The sequence below is a fragment of the Sinocyclocheilus grahami genome, unplaced genomic scaffold, assembly GCF_001515645.1.
Source record: "Sinocyclocheilus grahami isolate Dianchi unplaced genomic scaffold, SAMN03320097.WGS_v1.1 scaffold36.1, whole genome shotgun sequence".
NCBI classification, from domain to species: domain Eukaryota; kingdom Metazoa; phylum Chordata; class Actinopteri; order Cypriniformes; family Cyprinidae; genus Sinocyclocheilus; species Sinocyclocheilus grahami.
Genome location: NW_015505215.1, coordinates 3,252,981 through 3,264,376, shown reverse-complemented (window position 1 = coordinate 3,264,376; position 11,396 = coordinate 3,252,981). Strand labels below are relative to the sequence as shown.

Sequence of the window (11,396 nt, the reverse complement as noted above, 5' to 3'; positions counted from 1 at the left end):
TATCAATGGTGGAGTTCCCTTTAAAATCTTAAATGATTCCCTTTGAGCTAAATTATTAAATTATCACTGTTTACCCTACAAAGGTTTTTCTTAAAAAAGTACATATTGTCATATTTTTAAAATAATAATATTTAACACCGCTCTTTTCAAAAGACAATGTTATTTATAAACAAATAAACAAATAGATAGATATAAAAAAATAAGGATGATGATGATATGTCAGTCTTAAAAAAGATGTTAATAATAGTAACAATAATAATAATAGAGACTTCAATACACAATTATTAGTAGTAAACCACATACACTGACTGTACTTCCTTCATGAATTCCAATCACACTGGATATAAAAAATCCTCAAAAAAACTGCATCATATATTTTAATATTTAAAAAATATATAATCTTTAACATTGCTCTTTTCAAAGCACACTTAATTTATTTAAAAAACAAACAAACAAACAAATACATAGATATATAACAATAAAAAAGATGTTAATAATAATAATAATAATCAAAGACTGCAAAACACAGTTGTTATTATTATGACAAAAAAATATATAACAGTATAAAAAGGTTTTTCTTAAAAAAGTACATATTGTCATATTTTTAAAATAATAATATTTAACACCGCTCTTTTCAAAAGACAATGTTATTTATAAACAAATAAACAAATAGATAGATATAAAAAAATAAGGATGATGATGATGATATGTCAGTCTTAAAAAAGATGTTAATAATAGTAACAATAATAATAATAGAGATTTCAATACACAATTATTAGTAGTAAACCACATACACTGACTGTACTTCCTTCATGAATTCCAATCAAGCTTTGAATTAATTTTTTTCATGTCATGTGAAGGAGTGCAGGCCATATAAAAGTCACCCGATCAGGGACGGTGGCTTTGAGAAGACTATTTGTCGCCTTCAGAAAGCCCCAAGGAAATAGAGTTTGGATTAAAAGGGTTTGCGTTTATAGAGTTTCAGTGTGGCTTCCTTAGTCTGATGGCTGGTCACCTTTACTGTCACCCTGAAACCCCTAAAATTAATCTGCACTGTAAAGAATAACACGCACGTGCCCATATCTCTGCAATCGGTTACAATGAATCTCTGTTGTCATATCACCTTCCCAGTATCACAGTGAGGAATGCTAGAGTGAAGAGCCGGGAAACCATGTTAGCACCTTTTTTTGTTTTGTTTTTCTGCTGCCATTCTTTGTCATTCTCACACATACACAAACTGAGAAAGCACAGATGATGTATATAAGCAATATGATCTCTGACACACCTGTCTAGCTCTCCTCCTGACCAATGATTTCACAGTTTATCAAATGTCACAAGCGGAAACAAAAACCAAAAAGACGAAGAAGCAGAAAGCCAATAACTTTTAAAGGTTAAAGCGAGGTTCTCGAGAGGTAGGGCAGCTCTGAATGGTGCTAAACACTTGAAACAGAAAACAGAATGATCCCGGCTTGAATCTCTCTCAGCCAGGGTTTGCAAGGTCCTTAAAGTAAACCAAGTTTGAGACTAGATTAAATGTAAGCACTGGGATACTTGGAAAGAAAAAAATACTTTTTTTGGGAGCTGAAAAAGTCAGAGAACACAATCGAATAATATAAAGTCACCTTGGTAAGCAAGCGTGCTTGGGTAGGTGTGATATTGTACTGCATTGTGCCGGCTGCAAATTTCGTTTGCAAGGTCCTTAAAGTAAACCAAGTTTGAGACTAGATTAAATGTAAGCACTGGGATACTTGGAAAGAAAAAATACTTTTTTGGGAGCTGAAAAAGTCAGAGAACACAATCGAATAATATAAAGTCACCTTGGTAAGCAAGCGTGCTTGGGTAGGTGTGATATTGTACTGCATTGTGCCGGCTGCAAATTTTGTCCGAAGCGCGCAAACCCGCGCCTCAGAACGCGGGCAAATATTAAGCTCTCTCTGAGGGGGCGTGTTAGAACGAGCCGTTTTAGGGGGGCGTGGCAGAGTCTTAACTTTGATAAAGAATATCTCTTTGGTTTTGAGACTTTAGTCTTTGCAACTTCAGGGATCTTATCTATGCACAATCAGCTTGTAACACTCCAAAGAGAAAGGAAAACTTGAAATCGCATCATATGACCCCTTTAATATTAATCAAAACGCAACAACAAAGAAATCACTTACTGCTTTTGATTGAATAGCTTTTATAACTTTAATAAAGATTAATCTTTAATTTATATGGTCAAATATGCAATGCTGTTTTTCATTTAATTAATTTATTCAATTTCTGTACCTAAAAACTAATGTTAGACCTACCTAAAAAAAAACAGAAAATCACTGTTTATTTTATTTGTATCTTTACTCTATTGCATTTATTTGTGCTGCTGCTTGTAGTAAGATAGATTATTCTTATTTTATTTATTTTATTTGACAGTATAGTTTTTGCCTGAACATAGCACATACAGAACCATATCGAAACCGTGACCCTAAAAATGTGAAACAAACCGAACCGTAAGTTGAACCATTCCACCCCTAATATATATATATATATTATAGCAATAGCAATAATAGCAAAAAATATACTGTACAGTACTGCACAGCCAGTATTTTTCATGGCAACTGCAAACTGAATGCAGTATTATAATAATCAATAGTTGATTATTCAATTTTTTGGTTTGAGTTAGGCCCTTGAAAATATAAAACAGATTTTTCATAAGTCCTTGAATTTCATATCACCATATTTTCATGAACCCTGCTCAGAGCATCTTCCTTATCCTTTTCCATCAGGACACTTGAATTGATCGATCTAGTTAGGACTGCTCCACCGGTCGGTGCCAAACTTGAAGCAGTTGCTACAGTATGTATTTGATAGCGTACAGTATCTGATTCTGCATGTCAATGTGCAAATATGGTTATACAAAGACAAAAATATCATTACATGCACTAAACAATGGGCAAGTAAGACCAAACATTTTTAAAAGGTACATTAAATACTATTATTTTATAAGATCAAACACGCTTCATAATATTTCTTTAATCTACAACTTTGTAGTTTTATGACAGTTAAAGCAGTTTACAATGCACTGAGAAATACTGATGATGATACTGAGAAAAAAAGTGGCTTATTTATGATTTTGTTCTCAAATAACAATACTTTCCCACTAATTCACATTGTTTTAATGACATATTGTGTAACATATGTGAAGAAAAATCTAATCTGCTCATAATTGCAGTTTTAATATATGGTAATGTATTGTGTTTACGAAGTGTACAGATGTAGTGTAGTTTCAGAAGTTTATACATTGTATAATATAATGCACATATGCACGTTTGGAGTCTGTGTGGATTTTACATAAGAACTTGTTTAGGTGTATGGAGATTAGTGTGTGTGTGTGTGTGCTTGCTTGAATATTCTATGCCCACTGTTCATAAAAACAACAACAACAACAACAGTGTTTTCAAACCTCAAAATCAAAGCTTTTGCACACAGATACAGTCTTGATTATTCAGCCTCAGCACATCAAGCAAAGCACTCCATTCAGCTCTGTTCAAATCAGACACTAGTCCCGACAGTGTTGTGCCCCATAAGATTTTTGAGCCCATGGATTTTGAATGCACAAAATTAACTTGACAGACAGACAGACAGTGGATGCAGTATTAATGCAACATTAAAAAAACATTTATATTTTATATTTTTTAAATCAATATTTATACATATCTTATATAAATGTCAGAAAAAAAACTGAATCACTGAGTTGGAAAAAGGATCACCCCCTCCTAAAAATGACTTTCAGTCATTAGTCAGGTTTAGCTAATCACCTTCTCAATGGCACACAAATCTGACTTTCAACTGTGATGAGCTGTGGTCATTTTGATTAGCTCGGCATGAAAAGAGCTTTCCTGGAGTATTTCAGTCATTGGTAGTGCAACTGAAGCAAACAATCAACTATGGATGGCAAGGCACTGTCAAAATATCTCCGGGATAAAGTTGTGGACAGGCACAAGTCAGAAGATGGATAAAAAAAATTCTAAGGCTTTATCAATGCCTAGAAGCACAGTGAAGTCTATTATTAAGAAGTGGAAGCTATTTGGTACAACATAGACCCTCCCTGGATCAGGACATCACTCCAAACTGGATGAAAGAGCCAGGAGGAAACTGGTCAGAGAGGCGACCAAGAGGCCTACAGCAACTCTGAAGCAGTTGCAGGAATTTATGACAAAGAATGGTCATTGTAGAGCTGCACGATTATGACAAAAATCGTAATTGTCGATTATTGCCTTGAAATTGTAATTGCGTTTATTAATTACGATTATCACAATTTACATTGAATGATGTTTATACCATTGTTTGATGCAACTGCATGCCGTATTTTTATATGAAAATAAACAAGCTGAAAACACTTTTAGTGCTTTTCTATAGTATTAAGCCTCAAATGTCAACTATACATCGGATTGGTTTCTTCTTTAAATTATAAAAAAGTAAAAATATAAATGGTATTATAGTGTTATACTAAAACTAAAATTAAAACAATGGAAAAACCCTTAAGATAACATGTAGGGAAAAAAGCATCTTAAGTACACATATAACATAAGTGCACTTTGAACGATTAATTGAAGGAAAAATGAATGCTGCAAAATATAGTCAAATTCTTGAGGAAAATCTGCTGCTCTCTGCCAGAAGGTCGCCAATGGGAAGAAGGTTTACCTTCCAACATGACAATGACCCAAAGCACACAGCAAAACTGACCACACAGTGGTTGAAAGAGAAAAAGGTGAATGTCCTTGCATGGCCTAATCAGAGTCCAAACTTAAACCCCATTGAAAAACTGTGGAATGACTTGAAGATTGCAGTCCACAAATGCTCACCATCAAATTTAACTGAACTTGAGCAGTTCTGCAAAGAAGAGTGGGTAAAAATGGCAAAGTCTAGATGTGCAAAGTTAGTAGAGACATAAACCAACAGACTAAAGGCTGTAATTAAAGCAAAAGGTGGTTCAACAAAATACTGACACAAGGGGTGATCCTTTTTCCAACTCAGTGATTCTACTTTTTTATTTGTTAGGACCATGTGATATTTCAGTTTTTCTTTTTTAATAAATCTGCAAAAATGTCAACAATTCTGTGTTTTTCTGTCAATATGGTGTGCTGTGTGTACATTAATGAGGAAAAAAAAATAACTTAAATGATTTTAGCAAATGGCTGCAATATAACAAAGAGTGAAAAATTTAAGGGGGTCTGAATACTTTCCGTACCCACTGTATATACATACATACACACAGTACATATTTTACCCCATTCTCTAAAATCATTGTTAATTAAACAACAGGCACTCAAACTTACCGTTACATCTTATAGAGGAGAAAGAGAGAGAGAGAGAGAGTTGGCTTTGAAGGGCTGAATCAGGTAAAAGGACTGATTGCCTTTATGATAGAGTTGAGAGCTGCACAACTCTCCCTCTCGTTATCCATCTTTGATAATGAAAATCAAGCTATCAGGTGAAATTTTGCTGAAGATTAAATAGCAGTTTTCAGCCCTCTAATTGCACTTAAGGTGCAATTACAACATGATTTGTGATTAAAACACAAAGAAAAAAGCTAAGATTCATCAGAGGAAGCTGATGCTGTGGATGCCATGTCTCTACAAGGCTATGGCTATGCTTGGAGAATGAAAGACTGAAATGTTAATTACACATGATAAATGCTAAATGATCTCCATTTCAATGGAATAAAAACCTTGCTGTTGTAATGAAAAACCCTACACAGAGCAAAGAGTCAAAAAAAAAGCCAACACTACAATAGTGACAGAAATATTATTTATATACAGATATTTATGAGTGTTTCCTCAGCTATAAGCACTGCTGACCCAGTGGACTGTAATTTCTGCCATTTTTTCTGAAAAGTCACTTTCACTCAATTGTCATTTCCACAATACACATTGTTATAATTTGCCAAAATTACAAATAAAATGACTGAATTTGTCTTGCTAATGCTAATTGCATAGCTAGCATTTATCCTAAATACACACAAATGATATTGACCTTTTCTTCACATATATGCCCTCACATTTCCTCTTCATTGACAACGGTAAAGTATGATAACTTAAAATAAAAAAATGTATTCCTGGCAAAATTATTGGTTGTATTCAAAAATACATTACAACTGAGGACTTGCTTGAATTGGTGAAAAAACTGCTTAATTATCAAAAATAAATAAAACAGTTTTAAATAAAATAACAGTTTAAAAAATATATATCTATTTATGATGGATTTGTATATTTTAATAATAAAAGTCAGGGTCAATCACATGATACATTTAACTATGACCTTCATATACCAAAAACCAATCAATAAAAATAAAAGTGCCCTCAGTTGAAAAACCACCATTATTCGCTGTTCTGTATTAATGCTAAATCAGATTAATGCTAAAGATCAAAGCAATCCACTTTACACTTGCCTACACATGCACCTACATTTATGCAATTACGTTTATGAGTGATCACATAACACTAAATAGAGTAATGTGTTTACTTGGGTTTTCCTCCCAAAATTGCATTCAAATCACATTATTGATGCACATGTGGGTGATGTCATCTCTCCTATCTCTCTTACTGTAAATGCACATTTAAATGCACAAATTACTTTAATGCATAATGTGAAGATGTTTCTAATGCAAAATAAATGGCTACTTTACATAAGTGTCTTGGAGAGGGGGAGAGAAAAAAAGGCCTTCCACCAGATTGCCGCCCATCACTGTCTGTCAGCACTGGCATAGCGAGGGATTATCACACCCAGATTACAGTGCAGTGAGTGGGAGTTTATTTAAAAAAGGAACTACAGGCTGTAATCTCTCCCTGCCGCACAAATGCCCTAATAGGCATGTGTTGCGCTCTCTGTCAAACAACTGTTGGGTAAACAAAAGACAGCAGATTGAGGGGGAAGCGAGGGAATGAACAAGCCACTGCTACACTACAACACACAACGCCTCAGCGCTTCGCGGGGACATTTCTGAGTCACATCAGTGAGAGCGATGGATGGAGAGGAGGAGAGAAGGAGAGGAAGAAAGAGCGCTTTTGTGTTTACATGAGCCTGGAGTGTGGAGATAAGATGGCTATCCCACAGCACGTTTTGCAGAGACAATGTGATGCCCCTTCGTCATTGTTGCCGCTTGAAAACTTTGAGAGAGAGCAGGCGGTGAGTGAGAGCTTATAGCAGACAGACGTGCCATTTCCAAGAGGTTTAATGCACTATATCGGCATAGATTTGAACTGCACATTAAAGAACAGCCAGGGTGCACTGCCAAGATATTTCCGGATTAGGTTTCATATTAAAAAGAGCTTTCTCTGCTCAAAACAGGCACTGTACTTTACTCTTCAGCATTAGTTTAAAGCTGACACAATCTCACAAAAATAGCAACATTTCAGAGCAAAAGAAATATGTCTGATTTAATAGCACTTCAACAATATTAAACATGCAATTGTTGGCGGCGGAGAGAGGCAGAAGTGCACGGTGAGAGACTAAAGGCAGTCAGGTTTTATATCACTGGTTGTATGGAAAATATGGTGCAATAACTGTCCAAATTCCCACACGGAAAGATTCTTAATTTTGTCTGAGCTAAAATGGATGCTTCCATCAGAGCCATGATAACAGAAATGGAACTCAAAGGCACAAAATATAATATATGTATATGCATATATGTGATATTTTGGTGTATTTATTAGGGCTTAAAACTTGTGCATACTATACTGAATTTTAATCATGTCCCCTCTGATTCTGTAATAATGATTTTTCCTAACATGCTTCTCTGAGTCTGCAGACACCTACTATTTATACACTGTTAAAAAAAAATCTAAGTTGTAAATAAAACAAACATTATAGGATTTTAAATATATTGGCACACAATATATTGCCCTGTAAAGTCATTACATTTACTCTTACGCTTTCATCTGCCACAACGTAATGTCTCTGAATCATTTGCTGTATTTTTCTCACCAAATATTTATATATACAATTAATTGTTATTAATTAATCAGCGTATCATTGAATGGTTCAATTAAAATCACTTAAATTCAATTGACAGTCTTAGCATTTTTTTTTTCAAATTATTTAAAAAGTCAATGATATTTTGCTAAAAGATTACTGGTGATTCCATGAAGTCATTGGTTGATCCTATCATCGATGAACAGTCTACATGATTCAATTTCAATCAATTCTTTAAGATAAGAACTTTATGGAATCTGTTTATAATTAACTAATATCAATAATGGCTAACAATACAATATCCTTGTATGCATTAGATACAGTAGGTTCATGTTTTTCTCACGTGCTCCCATTCTTCATTTCAGTGCCTACTACTTTTGATAAATAATCAGATGCAACTTCAATAGATTCCTAAAGCTTATACAGAAACAACCACTGCAACTGTGGGATGCCATACAATACACCCTTATTATGTGCGTTCATTCACTAAAAGCTAATACAGAGATGATTCATTCAGATTTTTAAAACAAATTTGAATTAAATTAAACAATAAAGGCCTGTTTACACTAAGTCTGATGTTAAAAAAGACATCTTATTATTTTTATTTTTTTTGCATATTGAAAAAACAATCAAAATGTTCTGAAAATTTCTAAACTATGAATGATAAATTATTTAAATTATTTATTTGTAATGATTTAAAAAGTGGGGAAAAGAGGGGGAACATGTATCAACCTAGAAAAAACTATAACTAAGTATGGTAAATATCTCTGGAAAAGGCAAGTACAACACTCAAATAGAATTAATCATATAAATAACATAACAAATACTATGCAACACTCCCTCGACAGTTAGTTCTATTTAAGACTATACTACGGAAATGAACTTGAGTTTTCTTGTGTGTGCTTACCAGATCAGAGAAGTCTTGTATTCTTCCGGGAAGTAGACTGGTTGTTTTCCACCGCTATCACAGACTAGGCTTCAACTGGCAGCATTTCTTCTTGACTGAACAGGATTCTGAGGAAAATAATGCAGAGATGAAAATGAACTGTGAGATGCAGAGAATTACTAGCTATGCATCGCTATCAAAAAGCACCTCACTCTCATGGAGTTGCTGTGCCGTCCCTCATGCTGAGTATGGGAAATGAGCCTCCCTATAACAATTTGTCCTGGCCTTCCAGCCCACTGTCCCTGATAGACCACCTGCCCCTGGGCCTCTCATTGCACCCATGTAGGGGGTGGCAGTGCCCTCCATGGGCCCTAACCCCCAAACTCCTCTGCCTTAATGGCCACGGTGCTGCCCTATCGTGCCAGGCAGCCAAGCATAGCTCTGCTCCACCAGATGCCAACACTCTCTTGGAATGCTAATGATCTCCTCCATTCCCATCTTCCGTTCTACTCCAGACACATAGCCAACCCTTCCCCCACAATCTGTTGTTTCCGTCAAGCACACGTGCAAAGGATGACAGTTTATAATAAAAGGTTTGTGTTACTGGAATTAGTCTCCAATACACGTATTCAGGGAAATTATGAGATTCAGACAAACATTTCAAGAGGGTCTTTTCACTGTGTCTTTTCACTTTTAGCTGGCCATGCACTTGACTGTCGCACTGCGTGAGTTCAGTAGCTCAAGTGCACTTACAGACACTTCTCTCCACACACCCCCACCCCACATACTCGGGCTGAATGAGAAACTAGCATCCCCTTGGGCACATTCATTCCTGGGGTGACTGGAGCAAGTGGAGATTGGAGTCCGTATTTACTTAAAATGAGAACAGGTTTAGAATTGGAGGTGAGGAAAACAGGAATTGCAGCCAGTTCCTAACATACTCTCTATACTAATTAAAGTGGCTCTTGATGTTATTCAAAGTGATTCTTAAACACCGAAGGTGTTTCTGCTGTTTGATGAAAGCAGTCACCAAACCCAGTGTTGTCCAATGGACACCTGCAAGTCAAATCCCACAACAAAACCATATACCTATTCAATAGATTCCTAAAGCTTATACAGACTGCAACTGTGCAACTGTGGGATGCCATACAATACACCCTTATTATGTGCGTTCATTCACTAAAAGCTAATACAGAGATCAGATTTTTAGATTTTTAAAACAAATTTGAATTAAATTAAACAATAAAGGCCTGTTTACACTAAGTCTGATGTTAAAAAAGACATCTTATTATTTTTATTTTTTTTGCATATTGAAAAAACAATCAAAATGTTCTGAAAATTTCTAAACTATGAATGATAAATTATTTAAATTATTTATTTGTAATGATTTAAAAAGTGGGGAAAAGAGGGGGAACATGTATCAACCTAGAAAAAACTATAACTAAGTATGGTAAATATCTCTGGAAAAGGCAAGTACAACACTCAAATAGAATTAATCATATAAATAACATAACAAATACTATGCAACACTCCCTCGACAGTTAGTTCTATTTAAGACTATACTACGGAAATGAACTTGAGTTTTCTTGTGTGTGCTTACCAGATCAGAGAAGTCTTGTATTCTTCCGGGAAGTAGACTGGTTGTTTTCCACCGCTATCACAGACTAGGCTTCAACTGGCAGCATTTCTTCTTGACTGAACAGGATTCTGAGGAAAATAATGCAGAGATGAAAATGAACTGTGAGATGCAGAGAATTACTAGCTATGCATTGCTATCAAAAAGCACCATAACACATGCCAAATACTGATGTTGTGTTATAGCCACAATCAAAACATGAACTCATCTTAAACAGAACTCTTCCTGTAACTGCAGTCAGAGTGGTGATAGAGCTTTAGAATCCACCAATGAACAACCCATGATCAAATCCAGCCATTGCAATTAAATCACAAAAAAGAAACTGGACTAAAGTGTTTATATACTGTATATATATATATATATATATATATATATATATAAATGAATAAAATGTTCGGTAACACTTTATTTTAAGGACCAATTCCAACTACTAACTAGTTGCTTACTAGCATATTTGCTGTTTATTAGTACTTATAAAGCACATATTAATGCCTTATTCTGCATGACCATAGTTTAGATCCTGTAATCCCACCCCATACCTAAACTTAACAACTACCTTACTGACTATTAATAAGCAGCAAATTAGCAGTTAATTGAGGGAAAACTCTTGGTTAATAGTGAACATGTGTTCCCTATTCTAAAGTGTTACCAAATGTTGATTTTAAAAAGTGTATAATATTGATAATTTGTTTTGATTCAAGTAAAATCTAATGTATATATATACTTAATACTTGATTTAATAAAAAAAAATCTAACTAAATCCTTATATATATATTGAACAAATTGGTTTAAAAAGCTAACCCACAGCATATTTAAACGTCTATATAAAGAAGTATTTGAAAACCAAAAAGTATTTGAGAATTGACTTGGACTCTGCTTCAGAGACTTGCTCGTGTCTGCATGTCACTGCACCAAGCACAATTCTGC

At 34.7% G+C, this 11,396-nt stretch overlaps 1 protein-coding gene across 3 annotated transcripts in view; it reads right to left on the bottom strand.

Moving 5' to 3' along the window:
* LOC107581581 (RNA binding protein fox-1 homolog 3-like) overlaps positions 1–8,955 on the bottom strand; it is a 396,539-nt gene extending 387,584 nt beyond the window's left edge. For all 3 annotated transcript variants that reach the window (XM_016267198.1, XM_016267196.1, XM_016267199.1), the window contains exon 1: positions 8,855–8,955. The gene's annotated coding sequence lies outside the window, so the exon portion shown is untranslated. The remainder of the gene's footprint in view (positions 1–8,854) is intronic.
* Positions 8,956–11,396: the final 2,441 nt, after the last annotated feature.